We start from the raw sequence: 18,959 nt of genomic DNA on the forward strand, positions 1-18,959 counted from the left end.
CAGATCAGTGTTTGCATCTCCTAACTTATGATACTATATCGAGCTCTTTGCGTGTTGCTTAAACAGGTAACCAACAATAAATCCAGGCTAGACGCCTACCACAAAGAAAAACAGTTATAGTGAAATTAAACATATGGAACCACAGTCAAATTGGAAGTCAATAAATTAATTTTTATTCACCATGTTTTAGGGGGACTCGTACTAATTTTAAAGAATTCTGTACTGTTATTTAATATGCTAAAGATATTTTACGGATGAAACAAAGAACTTTAAAATAAAGCCACATTGTTTAACTTGTCATACCCATCAATATGATGAATATTGAATTAAAATGAAGAGCCCAGATTGCATCATAAACGTAATAAAGCATGTAACAAAATGTAAACTAAAACTGTAAATGTAGCATTAATATTATATGTCAAATATGGCTTTTATGTATCATAACTGTGGCCCTACAGTCAGATAAGTTATTGAATTTTACCGAACATCATGAAACAATTTCTTTTGTAGGTCATCATGTGATAACAAATTGTCTGCCTGTCCAGATTTGTATCCCTCTTACCCCCCCTCAAGTGCAAAAATATATATATTAATTAGAAAAAATAACAACTATGAAAAGCGTATTGATTCCACATAATATCATAATATAAATATAAAATATGGACATGAAATATTCTTGCACAATATTTATTTCCGTTTATAAATACATGAATTATGTTCTAACATTATTAACCAAGGTATCCGACTCCTCCGACTCCAGAGTGAAGATTAGCTCCAACTCTTCTCACAATGGCATTAAATCCATTGATATCGTCAGCTCCGTATGTAACAATTCTTCGGCTGCCATCAGGTTCAATCAGACTGTATTGCCCTCTGACAACTGGACCATCACGAAATTCAGTCTGTTGTTTGTTGTCACCTGTGAGGCCGTCGCTCACTGCGTAGCCAAATTGGTATCGCGGGTAAGCCTGAATGAAAGAATGTTATTCAGATTAAATTATTTCTACACTGATTCAATTATTTCGATATTAATTTTAACAATTTATGTTTATCTAAATTGAACATATCTTACAAGGAACATGATATTTTGCATACCATTTTTGAAACTACTTTCTAAGATTTTCTCAAAATTTAGAGTATCAGCAACAATTAGTTTGTAAAGTAACTATTATATACTGATAAATATTCATGCTTTTAAATATTTTATGTTCCTATTACTACTTTTCGTGACTTTTTGGTTTTTAACTATACCCTTACAAGGCAACAATAAACAATTTATTTGTTATGTGCTACTTTACTCTCAAGGCAATGATAACTGAATTAACAGTTTTGAACAAGGGAAAACCTTGTTTGCGTGATGGTTTAAATAACTACTTTGTGAGCAAAATTATTACACACTAAGCTTGTACCATACTACTACATTAAGTGGAATCAAGAAATACTTTCCTATATATTAGCACTTTTAAACAATAAATCAGTTATATTTGCTTATTGAGGCTTAGCTTAACTTACGTAAGAATCAATTCCTCCAACACCTCCTAAAACGCCAACTGCATGGGCAGAAGTTGCGAGAGCGATGAGAGCGAAAATGATCTGAAAGAATGAAAGAATATATATTTTTAAAATAATCATATCGTTTACATCGAATGTAGTAATCAAATCAGTGGAAACATTCATGTACTCTAATACATCACTCCTATTATTGTGTGTTATATGTCGTGTTCTGTGATAGTGAGTAGTACGTTAAACATAGCACTATGAACTTCAGGGTGCAATAGATCAGGGTTGTTGGTAAGACTTGTTTGAGATAAGAGCAAGTAATTTGAGAGGACTAATTTATTTTGCCGCCTATGATAGTGTTGCCATTTTTCTCTGCCTGATCACTGCTGCTTACTCGAAAAACGGGTTGTCATAAAGGATAACTCGAAATTCTTTTCCAAGAAAGAAAGAAAAATAGAAAAGTAGATGTACTTGCTGTTTCATTTCTTATTATTATTCCTCACCTCAATCATTGGTTGGGGGGAAATATGGAAACATTACATTTTTTCTATCTCTTGGGTCTGCTGTTTTGTACTTTGATAAGGTATCTTCGTAACTGCATACACATATTATATCCTCAGTCTCTCTCTTCCTGGTTTTCCTTCTGCGTTTCCCTCTATCTACACGTTGATCCAACACGTTGATAGTGCCGAAGAAGATGGAGAAGCATGCAGTTTCTTCTTTTTACCTATTATTTTCATGATCTGTAGTATTTCATTAGCTTCCTTTAGTATGTCTTCATTCCGTTTTTTTCGGTTTATGAAATCCGTAACATTCTGCGCCTACACCACATTTTATATACTTTCAGCTTGGATATTTTAGCTTTTTTCAATGTTCGTGTCTCTAATAATCCGTAAAACGCCACGCTCCATACCATAGTCTTAATAAATCGTTTCCGAACCTCCAACGACACATTTCTTGATATTAGCAGTACTCTTTTCCTATTGAATGTTTGTTTAGCTTGTACTATTCTGGAACTTAGGTCTTTTTTCACTTCTTCCGTCGAGTATATTAGACTTACTAAATAGGGGAACGTCTTGACGTTTTCGATATTGTCTCCCTCTAGCCATACGTTTGCCCTCTTTGCCCCGATATTCTCTCCCTCTTCAGTTTGCATGTTTTGTCCAGCTGGACATTCAAGTTTGAAAGTGCTTCCTGAATGTTTTCTTCGTTCTCCTCTATCCGTACTCTGTCATCAGCAAACCTTAATTTGCTGAAAACCTTTTCATTTATTTTTACGTTTCTCTCGTTTTCATCAAAAAATTCTTTCATAGCATCTTCTATATGGATGTGGACGTTAAACAGGAGAAGTGAAAGCCCATATCCTTGTCTTATTCCTTTACTTATTCTTGTTTCCTTCTGATGTCTTCCTATAACAGATGTCTGGTTTCTGTAAAGTTGGTGCTGTTTTATATTAACACTGTATATTCAATGCCTTGTACTTCAAATTATTACCTGGGATTTCATTAGAGGTGAAGAAATTGTGGAAATTTAAATAACTAAAAAAGGGGCAGAAGGAGAAAGAGAGAGTGAAGGAAAGAGACAGCAATTGAAAAAAATAACTATTTCACTGATTCATTATGAAGTAATGTAGTGCATGAGATTAATTTCTGATGTAGGTTTAATAATTCGAACATTACCCATTAAAATGGGATTAGATTAAATAAATATTTAAGAGATGCAACAACTGAATGTCCGGAGTCATGAATTTTAAAGCTCTGATGATTTTTATATTGTTGGAGAGGATGCTTCCAAACATTTGTGTACTTTTTCGTAATGCTACTGTAAAATTAAACGTGTAAAATTAAACATCCATATGGCATGTTTCTTTAATTTATGTCGAACATAAACGGTTCCTTAAAATTTGGTTTAAAAAAAAAAACATCTATAGATTCATTGTAGTCTCACAACTTGCTCTTGGTATATGGGGCCACATTTTCTGTAGGATGTTAAATGAAAAGATAAGTCACGAGAATTTAAATAATAATTACGAGCATTTTATTACTATGATAAAGGAATAAACGAATAAATCCTCTATTCAATAAATAAGTTAGCTCAGAATCAATGGTTTTCAACTTATTTAAAGAATGAACAAATCTTTCATGGAAACGTACGACGAAATGGACACGAGCACGTATTTTTAAATCTGCAATAAGCTTCTTTGTAGGTACTTGGTTAACTTTAGCTTAATGGTCTACGGCGCTGGAGACCATCTGAGTTCATGTGGTTCGGTACTCCATAGGTCAATTTTTCATAGATCATTGTTGCTGAAAGAGACACTAAAATCTAAGACATCCACCAAACTCTACTACAAAGGGAACTAGACAGATACAGCACAGGTAGAGTTGGCTCTGATTCCAAGAGTTTATATTGGATCGTAGCTAGCAGAAACGTTAGGAGTAGGCAATATAAAGTTTAGTTTTGGCAAACTGTAGCTCTTGGGCCATTAATATGAACTCTGTGATATATAGAAGAAATTATGGCCAGTGAGAATTAACTGTAACTTAGAATGGCATAATAAATTTAACGTATCGTTTTAACCTTCTTCCTGCTGGTGAGCTTCTATGTTTGCTATTTCAAAGTTTCAGAAGATAGAAAATGGTTCCCGGTTATCACAAGTATTGCAATCTCGTTTTTAATCTTATTGTTTTCACTTGTAGTTTGTTTCTTCATTTCCTAATACAAATGAATATTTAAACCTTTTGTATTTAATTAGTTGGCAATACTTCAACGCTGCAGACAGTATTGCTTACATAGGCATCAAAGTTTCGTGAGAAATAATTTGTAATAGAGTAACGTGGTTTGATGGGCAATCCTTGTGCTTGTTTTCTTCATTAAGTAAGAATGAATGCCCAGTAGACTCCGAAGTATCTATTTTCTAAATTTAAAGATGATTATAGTCCTGAGAGTGTATGGGACTTGGTATTACTGTTACCCATCATTAGCGCTAAATGAAAATTCATTGTCAGTGATTATGTAGTTATTTATGTGACGAGCTGCGTTATATGGTATATACAAAGTTGTCTCAGAACCTTTATATGGAAATGTTTCTTTCGGACTTTGACCAAACTAAAATTTATAGAAAACGTCCAAACTAAAAAGAACATGAATAACTTGAGAACTAAATGTCGGATTGAAGTTACGTAAAGGGAAATGTATGTCATTTTTAATTGTGGGTGCCAATAACGCACAATTGAGTGTTGCGGAAGTCGACGGAAGGATGATCCCCGAAAGAAACTGAATGATTTATATTGAATGGGGAATATAAGCAACAATCAGCTACAATATTTCAAAGAACAAAAATTGAGGCAATTCATTCAACTCTGTTAGAATCCGAAAAGAGCAGGAACGCATGCTCTTGTTTCAGTACATAATTGACTCTGAGAAGAAGAAATGTTCCTCCGATGTATACATCCTTTGAGTGTACGAATTATTACTTATAATAAATATTGAAATACGTATGATGTGTGAAAGTTAGCAGTTTTTGCAAGCGAAATTTATAAGAATATCTTGTGCTTTACGAACAATCTTCTGCTTTCATTTTCTTCTGACATCATAAAATGAGAATTGATAATTGGGTGTTTACATCCCTGAACTAATGCAGTATTAAGCATCCTTTTATACGACATTTTCACTTTCACTATTACTAATCTGTTGTTTTCCTCTTACTCTTGAAATTCCCCTAGTTGAAGTTTTTTCCTTGTACTTCTTATGCCTTATTATCTTTGCGATGCTTTGAACTATGAACAAGTCAAGAATCAGTAACGGCGCCAGAGGTGAACAGGAGGGAAAAGGCCCACACTCGGTGGTTACGATTGTCTTCCCCACTCGGTGGTTTTCTGTTGTAACGTCTCCCCGTTTTTGCCCCAAAGAAGGAGCAGTGTACCTCAGTAATAAAACTCTCATTTCTGGTACCAGATGCCCTTTGTTCGACCTTTACAATAAACTATGTGGTCTACCAGCTCGTGTCTGTGAGTTCCTTCAGGACTTTAACGTTTTATATTACACTCTTATTCCATACATTATTTCGCAATAAAGAGCTTTTATCTAGCGTAAAAGGCACAATCAACAGACGTCAATACCTTCGTTTAATTCAGTTCTTACTGAAGCGAAGTAGATCAATGAAACCTGTGTTCTCTCCTTCTTTCGAAGAATTCTTTTGACTTCAATTATATATTATCATTATTTTTGTCTCTTGAAATATTGTAGGCTTAGTTAATTGTTAAATTTCATTCAGTTTTTTTATAAAATACTCCGGAAATCAGCCAGTTTCTTTAATGATCACCCTTGCGCAAATCCGGTAAAACATTCCATTGTGAATAATTGAAATCTACGAGTAAGAGACATCGCCTTTTACACGACTTAGATCCAACATTTTTTCTCGAACTATGAGTGTTTTGCATTTTTCCGACAAATTTTCGGGTGGTCATAGCGCTAAGAGTACGTATTTCGATACCCATGTTGGTCTATAAATTTTATCTTATCTTGTTGTGACGAATCAAATGCTGTCGGTGTTATTCTAAAACATCCTGTATATGTTATGTATATTTGTGTGTTTCATTATGCTGCTCTCAAAGAACACGCTTCATTTTGTTCTATAAAATGGAATTGTGATGGGAAATGCAACTAAATTCTCTATGGGTTTATGCATGTGATGTTGAACATCACGTTAGTTATTTCACCAATCACAATCTGCATCCACTCATTTAATGTACACGCTTAATATATATAAAGCATATATTACATGTGTTGTTGACTTTTATGACTCCATGGTTAACGAACATGATTCTATGCGTTCTGGAGTTTCGTATTTGTGAGACGTTTGCGTCACGCAAAGAGTGGTTTGGATGAAATTTAAAGCATTGTGTACAACCTAATATAAACGAGGTGAAACTTGTGACTTCAACTCAACCAAATAAATTAAATAATGTTTTAAGATATAACTCTACTTTTGATGAAAGTAACTGCTATTATTATTACTTGGCTCTTATGGCTATTATATGGCTCTTATGCTTTATGCTGTCAATACATATTAGTATAATAATATTTATATAAAATTAGTGAACTGTACTTACTGTGAAACTGTTCATTTTCGAAATTAATTCGTATGAAGCAATTTGTGAAACTGTCTTATCTGTAATGACTCCAGTAGATTTTATTTGCTGTCAAGCGGAAAGAAAGCTTCTAAATGTACAGAACTAGGAAGGAAATATTTAGTTTGTTAGTTAGTTTCTCTTTTCAGCTAAAAGTTGCCAATAATGTGTGTGAATATTAGCAATATTGGAGTTTTATTGCATCAGAAATCAATAACGATAATTGAGAAATTGTTAAAAATATATTTAGGGCAATTAATTAACGAAATTTAAGGGAAATTTTTATTGAAAGTGGAATTAGTTAATTACAATATTTAAAAAAATTAAGTGATACTTTCTTTGATATTTCCCTTCATTTCCTGAGATGTTTGTATAAAAGGTGTTATTCATGGTCTATTAAGACAATATACCTTCTCCAAAGGTTCAAAGAGAAGCTGAGTACTCACATTCGACATGGTAATGTATTTGCATACAATAAGATAATTTATCGTCAACTCTTTACGTTTTAATAAATACAACTTCAACACAATCTTTACTATATTATATTACGAATATTAATTTGATTGGAAATGTTTGGTTCATTTCAAATGTAGTACATATTCTAAAGTTAATTTTAATATTTATGCTTTTTATAGATAAGTAGCTTTTAGATTGCAAAATTCTATAATTAGTTTCACGGGAAATAGCGTTCAGTCATAAAATTTGTCAGTGTACTACCTTTGCCAGCAAATATGAATTATTATTACAACTAGAATAGAATCAAATATATCAGAATCAATAAATTAGTATTTCAAAAATAGTCTTACACAAAATAAGTTCAACGAGAAATAAGACGATTAATAGTCATAAGCTGTGAATAAAATTTGACGTTCGTTAACATAAAAAGTATGATTATTTTTTTCATGTATTCGTAATAAGGAAGTAAATTTCAAAATCGTAGAGTTCTTGCACTAGGTTTTTGTCTATTAATGTTAGGTCACATTAGAGCTGTCCAATTCCGGAATTTTTAGTTTCCGGTAAGTAATATCCTAAAAATTCCAGAATGGGGAAAATGCCGAATTTGGGAAAAATCCTGGAACTCGGAAAATATCCGGAAGTCAAAAAAAGCAGGAAGTGAAACTTCCGATTCAAGAACATGGTGTTTTCGGAATCCAGATTCCGGAAAACTTTGACCACCCCCCAGAACAGATGCTTTAATGCATTAAGCGTAGTGCATAATTGTTTAATTCCGGACTTGCTTTTCTGTTTAACATTACTATGTAGTGTAAAAAACATTATATTAATATTTTGAGTACATTATCCATGGCGTTCTTAGATTATGTATTTGTTTGTACAAAATCTCACACTTTTTATTCTCTGATTAAAATATATGACGTTGTGTAGAAGCAGAGCAAACCTCTATTTGTTCATGTTCTCAATATCATTTCTGCGACATTTACTGTTTACATAATATATAATAATTATTAGTATTGCCAAAGTAATATTCAAGTAATAAGTAGAATTTGTATTTGTGTCATACGTTTGAATTCGTCGTTTTTAAATATTACATTATAAATAGCAACTACGTGTTTACAGTCACTCCCTCAATTTCTAATCATCTAAACATAAAATGTGCAAAAATTCAATTGATTATTTTTTCAAACATTTTCTTGTAATTTATCACTACTACCTTTTTTAAATAAAATTTTATTAATGTTTTGAGACAAAGTGTGTTTGAAATGTAATGAGACTAGCAACACTACGTGTAAATCGAAAGTACAACAGCATCCCCTTTCAACTGTAGTAAAGTTAACCCTTGACGTTAACTAAATACTAGTCCTAAGTTACTTCAGTTGCTACACTATTGTGGAGTGCGTCTAAAGTAAATTTGTAAAGTGGACCGACACAAATTTGAGCAACGCTATAGTATCAAACTTCGTGTAAAACTTTCAGAATCCGCTATTCTGACTAATGCAAAGTTACAGAGAGCTTATGCAAATATTCCCAGTTCAGAGCACAAGTACGTGAAAGTCCGTTTTAGAAAACCGTTCTACGATGGAACTCGAACCCTGTGTGAGAAGACTTTGAATGCTTGAAATTGAAAATAATGGGACGAGTGAAGTCTCTTGCGACATTAGATCGTCGATTGATGATCAAAGTGATCAGTAGTGAGTTAAATGTGAACTATGTACATACTATTAAATTTTAACACAGGAATTGGACATGAGAAGCATATGATTAGGTATTGAACGCACTTAGATACTGCACCACGCTAGCGTACGTCACACAGCAGCATTCGCTACTGAATTTTTGGAAGGGAAAAGCATTTTTATAATTCCCCAGCATTAAGTTTCACATCATTTCAGTCCTTGTGACTTCTTTTCATATACTCCGCTCGCAAACCGCTTCAAAGATCGTGATATTGTTTAACTAGTAAAACATTCAGAAGAACGTAAGGGACGAGTTCAATTGTATTTCCATACAAACACCATAACATTGCTACGAAGAATAGAAATAAAACTTCTATCGCTGTAAAATTTCCCAATGGAACTAGTTTCAAAGGGAAAGTTTCTTTTTGGTACATAATTTACATTACCTTTCTTAGACATATCGTAATGTTTATTAATAAAAACTTTTCAAATCTTACTAGAAACTATTAATTATATATTAGTAGTAATCAACAAAAAGTTTCCATCGACAATCAACTTATATTGAAAATAGCTAGACAATAAAGCATTAGTTACATTTAAATATAAATCTCAATTATTAAATTTTAATGAAAAGAAAGAAACATACGAGGGCTAGTCAAGAAAGACTTGGACTGATTTTTTTTCAAGGCAATTTATGACCCTTTTCAAAGTAGTCCCCGCCCATTTGAATGCACTTTTTCATTCGAGTCTTCCAGTCCTCAAACACGTGTCGCAGGCCACTCTTTGAGAGGTCCTTCAAAACCGCCTCCGATGCCTTCAGAACCTCGGAATTATCGGAGAAGCGGCGTCCACGCAGTCTGGATTTTAGGGCAGGGAATAGAAAAATGTCGCACGGTGCGGTAGGCGTCTCCACAATCCTCAAACCTTTGCAACAGCTCCCTGCAAGTCTTCACTCGAACGGCCTTCTGCTCTGGTGTCAGGAGTCGCGGAATACATGGCGCACACACTCGGCTCATGTGGAGGTGGTCATGCAAAATTTTGAAGGCACTGCCATGAGATATGCGTAGTGCGGCTGCCAGATCGTCGATACTGATGCGGCGATCTTCTCTAACAATGACTGCTGCCGTGTTAATGTTCACCTTAGTAACAGCTGACGCTGATACACCTGGTCCACCAGCTTTCGTGATTGTCATTCGGACCTCTTTAAACTCTTTGAACCACCAGAACACGGTACTTCGTGGCAGAGCATCTTTGTAGGCTGCTCTCAACATTCCTAGAGTTTCTGTTGCACTTTTCCCCAGGCGATAGCAGAACCGTATAGCTGCAAATTGTTCATCTCGTAATGACTCCATTTCTTCTACAGGCGACTTCTAGAGGCGGTGCAGAACATCACCTGCAATAAAAAGTCGTGGTTACCAAACATGTAATGATTCCTTAACAACATGTTATATATATGCACAGCAAGACCCACTCTACTTGTATGCCAAACTATGAAGCTCCAGCGTTAACAGAACTGCCGGAAAAAAAATCAGTCCAAGTCTTTCTTGACTTGCCCTCGTATGTTTAAAAAATGCAATGATACGCAACAAGATAACTACCACTCTGGTTTGCTAATTAACAGTCAGGTTATATTGTAAGTACGGAATATATTTTTTTACCAATGTCTAGTAACTATATTCCTATACAAAGATAAAGAATCTATTATAATTATAACTACGAAATTTACAAATTCTTACTAGGAATATTTAATAAATTATTTAATCGCTGTCTATTGCGTAAACGGCATTCTGTTTAAACAGGAACAGCTTTGTAAAGCGCAAACCAATATACAGAAAATTTTAGACGTAAAACTGATAACTCAAAACTTATAACTTATCATTAACCAAAGATTCTTAACTCCCTAAATTTGTATCTAGGGTTATAGTTCTGTTTGTATTATTATTTTATGTAGTTAAGCAGAACATGAATTAAAATTGTGAAATAGTAATGATTAACGAATACCAATACACCTATTTTCTATTACAGATGACATCTACAATTGTTTTGGCTCTTCTGATGCTTGCCACTACTTGCTACGGTATGTATAAATAATGTTATATAAACACAATTATCAGTAACATAATATTCAATAATATATAAATGTCCTAGTGTGGCTTTAATAAATATAACAAATCAATACGAGAGTCATCTTTTGAATTTGGACCTAGTTAAATTAGAAATGACTTATGTATTTAGTATTGAGAATTGGAATATTTTAATGTGTCTTAAGTTATTAGAAACAGTAACGTTTCCAAATAAAGATTAGATTGATTTTGAATTTTAAATACTACGATGATGATGATTTTCTTACTACTACGTACGATGATTGTAATATGATAATTTTATAGATGTCCGAATTGTATTATGATGATTTTCTTATTGCTTGGCAAGTTCTAGCTCGAAAATTATTTTTGATAACTTTTATTCCTTAGATATCATATTATATAATAAGTTTTATAACTACGTCACTAATATTAAAGAAAATTAAATGAATATTAAAATAGGTACTTTAGCGTATCAGTAGGAAATAACCATTCTTCTGGGATCACAATTGAAAAATTAAATTAAGTCAATGATGACCAAATGGTAATTTCATCTCCATTCCTAAATTTCTGGTAAAGCAGGAAGTGATAGAAAATCGCAGCAACTAAGAGTTTCTTCAATAACGGTCTACAGAGAGCGAAAGAGATAAGAGGTAAAGAGAAGTGGAGATTTGGAATCAATTTAGCGTTCCAAAAAATATAACATCCTATTTCTTAACCATCTATTCAAACTGGCAGTGGCAAAAATCAATCACTCGCTGGCGTCTTTGTTGGTCACTATACAGTTAAAGTGGAATTTAAAAAGCTACAACGTGTTTTTGACATTCAATGGAACATTTCAAGAATACATTTTATTTTTTTCTAATCTACCTATTAAAACCAACATTGGTAGTAAACGTAAACTACTTCCAGTTTCAATATAAGTTACATGTTGGTTCGTGCAAACCAAACTCCTTTACGTGGTGTAAACGTGACAGTGGTACATACTATAAAAATGTAGATTATTTATAGTTAGTTACATTGAAAAGTTCGGGGCACAAGTTCTAATGGACCTGAAAATATGAGAAAACAATTACCATACAGGGAATATGACAAAATCTAAAAAATATGTTAATAAATTGAATTAGCATTGGAGAGAAAACTGGATAAAGACTTCGAAGTTAATTTTTTCTGGCTCGCTGTGCATTAATGATTTGAAATTAATGAACTTAATAGATGAAAAAGCTTCCTACGAAACAAATATTACAATGTCGCTATTCGCTGATGCTTCAATTTTAAGGACAAAATTGTGCATTTGTAACGCTCCCGCGCTTAACAGTGAGAAACCATTTAATTCGTCCAACAATCTCTCTCTCACATAAAGAAGAAGAAGAAGTCCGGTAAACAAAACTGTCAGTAAGGACGATTCGGCCAATCACAGTAAAGTGGGGTGCTTTAAATATCACAACCCTGCTCCTGAAACACTATGTCAATCTCTATATGAAACCTCAGATCAAAAAGCCAATTTTTAAGTCAGGAAATAACTATTTTTGGAAGATTTGTACAAGTAACATCAATTAAAAACAAACTAAATTGAATGTAACAATTTATTTTCTTTAACAGCTTAATGTAAAAATAGAAGAAAGTAATTATAATAATTACTACTTTTAAATCATTCTGCGTATAATGCCACTCCCATTCTATTAATTGAACAACAATTTCAATAGTTAATAATCATTAGTCTGACCAGAAAGTATGAAAATTTTAGTACGAATTATAATAAATTAATTGCTCACACTGTCAATCAGAAATCTCTACAACTGAACAAACTTCAATTTGATATATTCAACTGAAAAAATCAGATTATCTTTTTTTTAAACGTCCTAAATCAAATTCCTTATTTACAAAATTGCTAGTTAACTTTTTCCAATCAGTTACTAAGCTCAACAAAAATAATATAAGATGAGTTCAAAAATTAATGAGACTTAATTACATTAAAACGTAATCTAAAATATTACCCTTGCTAGTTGTTTTTAAAAATATATTTTAAAGTAAACACTAAAGTTAATGCCAAATTAAGTGAGTGGTATTTAACGCTCTCAAAGATTAGATTGGGACACTAGTTTCCGATTCAAGAACTCAAATCAATTAAAACCACAACAGATTATAAACAGAAGCTACAGCGATTTAATTAGATCCAAGGAAAAAGATTTAATCGCAAAGAACTGATAAATGCAGGATTGCAAAAGAAGAAGAAGAAGAAGAAGCTAATTCCCAACAAATAGTACCACTGAACAGCAATAATCCTGGAAGGCTATTAAACCACTGGACGAAGTTTATACAAAAATGATGGTAAATTCAAACCAACTAACTTATGTAGGTCAAGAACAATAAAATTCCCTACATGGACCCTAATCTGAAACAAAATGTCAAAACAAATCAGAAACATGAATTCAAAGTACAGTAAACCAACTGTGATTATAAATTCCAACGAACAAATTTTAATGAAGCAATTCACGTGGTTGGTTTAACAATAATTAAAGATAATCATAGTGGAAGGCAAAATAACCCCCAACAACCAATAATGATGCTAATACACTGTATAAACTTCAGCCATCAGTAATTAAAATGAGTAAATTAAGATTAAGCCAACTAAACCAGATGAGCAAAGAGCTCCGAACTTCAATAATAAACTGGGATACTAAACTAAAAAGAAAGAAACATTCAAACGATTAAACTAATGTTATAAAAGTACTCGAAACTGAAATAACTCAAACGGGACACTAATCTAAAACTAAACAAACCTTCAACAAAGCAAACTAATTACGCAAAAATACTCGAAACTGAAACAACTTAAGTGGGACTTTAAACTAAAGCAACAAACCTTCGAACCAAACTATTCACACAAAAAATACTAGTAACTGAAACAACTTAAGTGGGACGTTAACTTAAATCAACAAACCTTCAAACCAATCATGCAAAAAATAGTCGTAACTGAAACAACTTTCGTGGGACGCTAAACTAAAACAAAAGTCATCAAACCAAATTAAGCAAAAAATACTCGATACTGAAGCAACGTAAGTGGGATGTTAAATTAATACAAAATAAGTCTTTGACAAACCCGAAAGAGTACAAATTAAAAAAAGAGGAACTTTAAACTGAAACTAGCAAACTAATTAAACAAAAGCAATTTATCCACTAATAGGTTGACTTAAAAGCAAACAGAAAAAAATCGGACCTTAATATCGGAAAACAAAACAACCCGCCTTTAAAAAAAAGACAGTCAGAGAGAAATACAAAATATTTCTCCACTTACTGGAAACACTTTAACTACTGGGCCATGTCCGCCGCTCTCCTCAACGAAAAGAAGTTTAGTTGAAAATACAGCTGCCTTAATGTTTCCAAACAGAAACAAATCCACTCGATGACTTATTCATGTGTTTCAGAAAGCCCCAAGATGTTCAGCACAAATACAAGCGATAGAATTAGAAGAATCCACAAAAAGAAAATGAATTCAATTAGAAAGAATCCCTATTAGATTTAACACACCCGCCCGTGCTTGCATGTAGTAATTCAATGACGTAACAGACAGAAAGCACTTTTGGGATTGCTTCGTTGCTATCAAGCAACCCCTCAAACAACGTTGAATTCTTCCGAGCTTCTGACGCGGGCAAAGCAAGGCATCAGCCACGCGAAGAGCGCAAGGGTACAAAAGTTAACTATTGACGTACAAATATATAATACTCGTTACAAAACAACTAGATTACTTTTAAATGTGATTTCTTTTCTTTCCATCTTCACATTTACTGTCAATTTTCTATTCTTCTGTTCCTTCTTTCTAGAAAAAAATAAACAAACAGAAAGTTATTTTCATAATGATTTTACATAAAATAGTCCATTCCACACTAATAGCAAAACGTTTTTCTTCAATCCAATAGAATCCCATGGTTGTAGAGTCCAAACAGCAGGTTACAGCAAAAGAACAGATACAAAAATGAAAATCCATAGAAATTACTGTGCTGACAAGTCTATTTTGTCATACATTTGATATTATACATTACGTTCGTATATGTTGTGTTCTTGTTTTTTCCTTTCTTACCATATCATACACTTCACATACATAGGAAAAAGTTATTTACAAACTTTCTGTTTATTTACTATATTATTACCCTGTAATTATAGCAAATGTTACTTAATGTTGATGACAAGTATTTCTGAAACCAAAATTTTATTTTTGTGGTTTTGGTCTTTATCCTTTCCCAAATGTGGCATTTACACAAATAACTGTTCAATTTACCTGAAACAAACTATTTTTAAGACCTCAGAACTCTGAAACAAGAAACTAGCAAATCTTCTAATGTAAAACACCGTGAAACATTTTAAGTTGCCTTACAGTTTCCGTCGTAGATTCCTTAGCATTAAATAAACGTTTCTGAGTACGGCAGAGGAATTTTCATAAGCTATTATTTCGATTCAACGGAGCTATGTTCACAATATATATTCGAAGAAGTCACAGGATGAAATTAATGAATCGGAGTGGTATTCTTTTTTAACTTGTTGCTTGTTTAACATTTATTATCGTTATTATGATCTAGTGTAAATAGATTTTTTTAATACTTCTAGGCGTACTTCTTGGAACTGGAGTAAGCAGCCAGAATAATAACAGAATATCACTACGTACAGTTCCTGTAGTTGGCGCTATTGGTGGATATGGCCTTGGTGCTACTGGACTTGCCGGTATTGGACTTAGTGGTGTAGGTATCGATGGTATTGGAGTCGGAGCTGGTCTAGGTGTCACCGGACTGAGTAGGCTTGGACTTGGTGGTGTTGGTGTTGCAGGTTTAGGACTTGCCGGTTCTGGACTCGTGCGTGGCGGATATGGACCGTGGGGCTATGCTGGACAAGGCCTTCAAGGAATTGGTCTCCTTGGTTGAGATGTATGGAAATAATATCTGTACAATATAAATAGAAATATATGCATGAAATGAAAATAGAATTTGTTCAATGTATTAACCAGAGGTTACTGTATTAACACACATACTTTTTTATCCACTCTAGGTGATTGAACGCGTTTGTTAGCACTACAAGAACCCATATTGTGTTTTTAAAGAGCGTAAGAGTAGTCTGAAAATGCAATATACAAGCCTCACGTTCTACTTCTCAAGCAGTAAAAGCTCCCGTAAATTTTACAATCGAATATGAACCACGAAATACAGTAATATTTACTTATAACGTAATTAATTAACTAATGCCAAGTTTCGTTGAAACTAAAATTTGGAATGAGATTAATTTTTTATACATTAACATTCTTAACGCTTGCTTCCGAATGAATGTTACAGATCATTATTTTATGTGAAATTTCTTAGGCGAAAACGAGGGAAGAAGTTATACCGAAAAGAATCTTTGAAATGGAATACATCATTTCTATAAATTATTCCCATTTACATCTGTATTTATTGTCATATCATAAATTCACTGGAAACTAATCATTAGAGATCTTAATATACCGTAATGATTAATAGTATCAAACTGTATAATCATGATAGAAGGTAATTTCGGCAAATAACATCTGTCACTTAATATCGTCATTGAAATTTTGCATTGTGCTAGCATGAACACATTTCGCCAATGGATTATTCGCAGCTGCGTATAACGCATTGTAGCTTGTATTTGTGGATGCAAGTTAGAATACAAGAAAGGACGAGGGTCATGCGTCAGTTGAAAGTAAACAATTTATAAATGTATAATCTAGCGTATATCAGTCTAAAAGCGCGCATATTTTAATCTCATCAAAAGTAATAAATGTCTAGCTTATGCAATATTAAGTTTTAAATACTGATAACAGGATACACCAATAGGACATATAACGTAATAATATTATGTAAGAATAGAGCATATATAATATATTTCAGGTTTAGTAACGATATTGTACGTGTAAGACACGTCTATTTTTCAGGAAATAAATCCCCATCCTGACGGAAAGTAACACCATTATATTCAACTGGTAATATAAAATAATATATATGTCGAAAATATATTACTTTCTGCAGAACTGTCTGTGAGATGCGGGAAGAATCATGTTTTGAGCATTTTAAAATGGTAAAACACTGTGAAACCATTTGGGTTAATGATTTTTATCAAACACAGACGCCCATCGAGTAGAGAATGAAAGTCGCATATGCTGCATGCACATTTAACTTAGTGTGCAATAGTTTGAGATACTGATTAAAACAAAAGCACAAAATACATGCAAAAACCTGGCGAATCTGTACTGAAACTTCCAGCTGATACTGAAATTAACGTATAACAGTAACCAAACTATCATAGCATTGAAAGGTAGCAATTGAGTACTTAATGTCACACAAAATTTTGAGCATTGCCGCATACACTAATTTATCTGGTATATAGTTTTGAAGAAGGAAACATGATATATAGAATTTGACGATGATCTTCCATTATGTGGCATTTACGCATTTTCCTCGTAGTATTTGCTCCAAGTGGCGCTTCAAAGGAAAATCAACCAGTGGCAACATCTAGAGACATGTGATCCACCTTCCTGAATTTAACTCACTGATCACTCTATCCATGCGCTACTTGTGACACGAGGGGTGACAACTAGGAGATTTTTGGTAGTCATTCCCTAAATGGTATGGGAGTATTTGTAAAATATGCCATGTATACAACAGCTGGCCGTTTAGCTTTTTCCAGTACAGAAGCATACATAATTAACAAAGAAGAGGGATAGATACTTCTTTGTGGGGAATGTGAGAGATAACATTTCGATCTCCGGAATCATAAAGGTTCTATTTAACATATGGAATGCAAATTTTCGTTTCAAAAATATCGTCCTTCAAGTAGTATTCTAAAATGTGGTTTATACACAGCGTGCGATGTTAGTTATGGAGTGTTATCTGACTCTGACGAACAAGACCTCAGGGACTTACTGTAATGGTCTAATATATGCAATCTAGATACGGGCTGAAATCTTAGCCACGCGTACTTAATTTTGTGTAAATTTGAACCATATATGATTGTCAAGAACAGTGTTTAATTTTTATTAGAAACGGACTTAATTAAAACAATAACACTCTTCCTTTCAGGGTAAGAATGAAGTGTCATTATTTTTCAACGTGGCTGGTTATAATCCTTTTTGTATTCACACAAATTTTGACGCAGTGTTGTTCTCCCTTTCAATATAATACTTTGGTTTAATCATTACATTACAGCGAATGATTCAAATTTACAGTTCCTAAAATGTGTATCGTATCAATACGTTGGTGGCGTTGTATAACTACGTTATTTTATATACAAATTGACAATAAATAAAGCACCCAGAAGGAATGGAAGAAATAAAATGAAAGTGTGGGTTGTAAAGACATATTGTTTTGTTGTAATGATCATATCAGATCAATTCAAAAAGGGTTCTGTTTGCACAAGTTTAATTCCTTACCATATATTAAGTTAAAGTAGACTTTGGACAGGTTTATACGCCTTGATTCGCCTTAAAAGTGAGTTCCAGAGTCATCGTATTATTTTCTGAGGCAATTCAGTCAATATTTTGTTTTGTAATTGTGCTTCAAAATCATGTAGGACGGAAATAGGGCAGATTTGAGATTCGACGTGGTACCAAAGCTGATTAATTGATGAGAGATCTGGTAAGTTTGATGACCAAGAAGAATTTCTACATGAGGTAGACAGTTCAGTGACATAAGTTCTATGTGCTGTCGAACATTAAATATTAAAGTTACATGCAGAATCGGTGGCTAATGAATAAAGTTGCAGGATCGAATCAATAGTTTTAAGAAGAGAATGTTCGATTACATCAATTAACAGCCACATGAAATATTGATAGCTAGGGATATGGCAAGTTTCCAGACAAAAAAAGTGGGACAGATCATCATTACAATTTGCACTGTGACCTTCATCTAACGGAAATCAATCTTCAGTCAATACAAAAATGACTTTATATTTGTTTTAAAATAAGAATATTAAAATTTTATAAAACTGTGGTTGCTCTTGAAAACAGTCACACTTTTAATGTTATTAGATTTAAGCTGCTGTTACCATACTTTAAAAAGTCAAATCCGGGACGATACTAAATTACGAGAATCTTTGAAATGCTTGAAATGGAAACAAGT

At 33.2% G+C, this 18,959-nt stretch overlaps 1 pseudogene; it reads right to left on the reverse strand.

Annotated features, from left to right (window-relative positions):
• Positions 1–728: 728 nt before the first annotated feature.
• Positions 729–7,087, reverse strand: LOC145685550 (cuticle protein 19 pseudogene; annotated as a pseudogene).
• Positions 7,088–18,959: the final 11,872 nt, after the last annotated feature.

The sequence above is a fragment of the Thermobia domestica genome, chromosome 5 (assembly GCF_964235325.1).
Source record: "Thermobia domestica chromosome 5, izTheDome1.hap1.1, whole genome shotgun sequence".
NCBI classification, from domain to species: Eukaryota; Metazoa; Arthropoda; class Insecta; order Zygentoma; family Lepismatidae; genus Thermobia; species Thermobia domestica.